Below are 4356 nucleotides of genomic sequence, written 5' to 3' on the forward strand. Positions count from 1 at the left end.
TTCCTTATTTTTCTCAACTCCATTGTAGAGTGTTTCAAAACACTTTATAATCATTTTCTGAATTCTTATTCAGGCATTTCCAGGGCCTGCCTCCTTCTAGAATGGAGTCCAGGTCACCTTCTAGGTCATTTGTCTCAGATATTTTATCTTCTTTCTGGACATTTGCTGATATGGTCATCTACTTTTGCTTCTTATACATGTTTAATGTTTATCTTTGGCCCTTATCCTTAAATGAGTATATATTTTGGTACTTTTTTATGCTTTCTGATTGCTTCCAGGAAGATGTGCTCAGGGTGTGGTCTTCCCTTTTCCATCTTCTTATTGCTTAACTCAGAGTAACTTTCACGGGTGTTGCCTGCTACCCTGGTATATGACAGCTGGTATTGGTTCTTGCCTGGGTTTTGGTATTTTATAAGGTTTGATTGCAGCTTGGCTTTTTTGCAGTGGTTGCTGACTCTTCTCATGTAATATAGGACAAAGAGTCCTCCAAAAGTAGAAGGGAGGCTGTGTAGCAGCCAAAAAACTGTGTAGCAGTTGGGTAAAAAAGAAAATCAAAACCAGAATCAGAAGCAAAAACAAAAATGGGAGAAAGAGGAAAAATGGAAAGAAATATATATATATAATAAAACCAGAAGAAAATAATGGAGCACCAGCAAAAACAAGACTAAATATAGCAGTCTTTAATCACAAAAAAGCGAGAGTGGGGCAGAGAAGAAAAAGAGGAAGAAGAAAGAAAAAAGAAGAAAAAAACCTCTGTAACTTAATATAAGTATTTCTTTAATGTCCTAACTCTCTTTCAGTCACCTCTGCCCTCCTCTCCCTACTGTTAGTTGGTTTCGAGTCAATTCCCACCCATAGCGACCATGTATAGGGGCTCCGAGGAGCAGTTGGTGAGCCCGAACCACCGACCCTGCAGTTCAAAAAGCTTTGCAGTGTGGCACCTCAATCCACAGTGCTATGCTGGGACTCCTCTCAAACCAGTGAAAAAAAAGAAAAAAAGAAAAAAAAGAAAAAGAAAACAAAAAAAAGCAAACCAAATAATTAGGACTCACATCTGCGTCTCCCGTATGGGGTTTCTGTGGAGTGGCTGGTTAGCTTGAACCACCGACCTTACAGTTCGAAAGGCTTTGCAGTGGTGCCTTAACCCACAGTGCTACGCTGGGACACCGCTCAAATCAGTGAGAAAAAGCCGACTTATGTTTCTCTCAAACCAGCGAGAAAAAAAAAGCCAACCAAATAGAATGCACATCCGCGTCTCCTGTATAGGTTTTCCAAGGGGCGGCAGGTGAGCTTGAACCACCGACCTTGCAGTTCAAAAGGCTTTACAGTGGCACCTTAACCCGCCGCGCTATGCCGGGACGCCTCTCCAACCAGTGAGAGAAAGCCAACCAAATAGAACTCACATCTGCCTCTCCTGTATAGGATTTCCAAGGAGCGGTTGGTGAGCTTGAACCACGGACCTTGCATTTCAAAAGAATTGGCGGCCCGGCGCCTTAACCCACAGTGCTACGCCAGGACCCCTCTCAACCCAGTGCAAAAAGGCCAACCAAATCCGCATCTCAGGTTGGGCTGAGTGTATGCGAGTTCCTGGCAGAGGAAACTGCCAGTGGTGAGGGTGGGTCGTGGCCACTAGACTAAACCCCTACCTCTATTCACCCGAATGTAGGTGGGCAAACCATGAGTGCACCTATTACCCTACACAAAAGAAAAAAATAAAATAGGAACCACACAAAGTAGGCAGAGTATACTGTGCACCTTTTTTTTCTCTTTCTTTTCCAAGGTTCTTGCGTCTGTGCGGCTCCTATTTCGTCCCACCGCCTGGATTCACCCAGGATGTGAGCTCAAGCCTCCGTGCTTGGCCGGCAGATCCAAAAGTACACGATTTCCCTCCTCAGCTCCAAATTCCACAGGCTATAAGTCCTCGAACCTTTAAACTATTCCTATCTCTGTGGGTCCAAGGCTTGGAGCCCCGTCCTGCCTCTTTCTTGCCTGGAATTCCGAGTTATTGCTGACGGTGACCTTCACTACACCTTCACCCTAGCCGCCATCAAGCCCCACCTCGAATCCAACTGATTTTTATATGTTGATATTATACCCAACCACTTTGCTGAAACTTCCAATGATGTCTAGTAGGTTTTTACTGAGTCTTTGGGGTTTTCTACGTATAGGATCATATCGTCTACAAATAGAAATTTTTATTTCCTCTTTGCCAATTTGGATGCCTTTAATTTCCCTTTCGTGCCCCATAGCTCTGGCTAATACTTCTACAAGAATATTGAAAAGGAGTGGTGACAAAGGGCATCCTTGTCTGGTTCCCATTCGCAGATGGAAGGCGTTCAGTTTCTCTCCTTTGAGAGTGATGTGGACTGTTGGTTTTGTATATATGCTCTTGATTATGTTGAGGAATTTCCATTCAATTCCTACTTTGTTGAGTGTTTTTATCAGGAATGGATGTTCGATTTTGTCAAATGCCTTTTCTGCATCAATCAATATGATCATGTGGTTCTTTTCCTTTTTCTTATTTATGTGGTGGATTACATTGATTGTTTTCCTAATGTTGAACCATACTTGCATCCCTTTTATGAAAACCACTTGGTCATGATGTATTATTTTTCTGATGTGCTACAAGATTCTGTTGGCTAGGAGTTTGTTGAGAATTTTTGTGTCTATTTTCATGAGTGATATTGGTCTGTAGTTTTCTTTTCTTAGTGACGTCCTTCCCTGGTTTTAGGATGAGGGTTATGCATGCTTCATAAAAACTATTAGGAAGTTTTCAGCCCTGTTCTATATTCTGGAATAATTTGAGTAGAATTGGTGAAAGCACTTCCCTGAATGTTTGGTGGAACTCTCCAGTGAAGTCGTCTGGGCCTGGACTTCTTTTGCTTGGGAGTTTTTTGATGGCCGGGTCAATTTCTTCTTTTGTTATGGGTCTGTTCAAGTTTGCTACTTCACTCTGTGTAATTTTTGGTAGGCTGTCTTTTTCTAAAAATGCATCCATCTCTTCTAAGTTTTTTAATTTGTTGGAGTACAACTCTTCTTAGTATTCTGTTATTGTCCTTTTGATTTCGTTTGGTTCCATTGTGACATCTCCAGTGTAGTTTCTAATGTGATTTATTTGTATCTTCTCCTTCTTCTCTTTGATTAGGTTTGCCAATGGTTTGTCAATTTTGTTAATCTTTTCAAAGAACCACCTTCTTGTCCTGTTGATTCTTTCTATAGTTTTTTGGTTTTCCATTTCATTTATTTCTGCTCTGATCTTTATTATTTCTTTTCTTTTGGTGACTGTAGGTTCCATCTGTTGGTCAGTTTCTAATTGTTGGAGATGCTGTGTTAATGTGTTAATTTTGGTTCTTTCATCTTTTTAGATGTGTGCATTTATCGCAATAAATTGTCCTCTCAGCACCGCTGTCACCGTGTCCAGAAGATTGTGGTATGTTGTGTTTTCATTCTCATCTGTTTCTAAGAACTTTATGAATTCATGTTTAATTTCTTCTTTTACCCAGTCGATTTTCAGCAGGGTGTTGTTCAGTTTCCATGTATTCAACTTTATTTCCTTAGTCTTCTTCTTGTTGGTTTCTAGTTTTATAGCATTGTGGACTGAAAAGATGCTGTGTAGTATTTTGATGTTTGCAAATTTGTGGAGGCTTGCTTTGTGATATAACACATGGTTAATTCTGGAGAATGTTCCATGTGCATTGGAGAAGAAAGAATATGTGCTCTGTACATGTCTATGAGGTCAAGTTGGTTGATTGTGCTGTTTAGTTCCTGTGTAACTTTGTCAAGTTTCTTTCTGGTTGTTCTGTCCTTTTTTGAAATTGATGTCTTAAAATCTCTCACTATAACTGTACCTTTATCTATTTCTTTCTTCAATTCTAGTATGGTTTGCTTCATATATCTTGGTGCTTTTTAATTGGGAGTGTAGATATTTATTGTGATTATGTTGTCTTGTTCAACTGAAACTTCTATCATTTGATAGTGTCCTTCTTTATTTCTTATGCTGGCTTTTGCATGAAAGTTTACTTTATCAGTGATTAGAATTGCCACTCCTGCTTGTTTATTGTTGCAGTTATCTTGGTTTATTTTTTTCAGTCATTTAACTTTTAGTCAGTTTTTCCTTTGTGTATAAGGTGTGTCTCTTGCAGGCAGCATAATGAAGGGCCTTGTTTTCTTATCCAATCTGCCACTGTCTGTCTCTTCACTGCTACATTCAATCCATTGACATTCAATGTAATTATCAATAGTTATGAATTAATTGCTGCCATTGTATATTAATTTTTTAGTAGTGCTGTTCGCTCCTTTGTTCTGCATGCCTTCTTGTGCTGAATTTGCTTTTTTGTGCTTTTTCTTGTTGATTTC

This window comes from Chrysochloris asiatica, unplaced genomic scaffold, assembly GCF_000296735.1.
Source record: "Chrysochloris asiatica unplaced genomic scaffold, ChrAsi1.0 scaffold00126, whole genome shotgun sequence".
NCBI lineage: Eukaryota > Metazoa > Chordata > Mammalia > Afrosoricida > Chrysochloridae > Chrysochloris > Chrysochloris asiatica.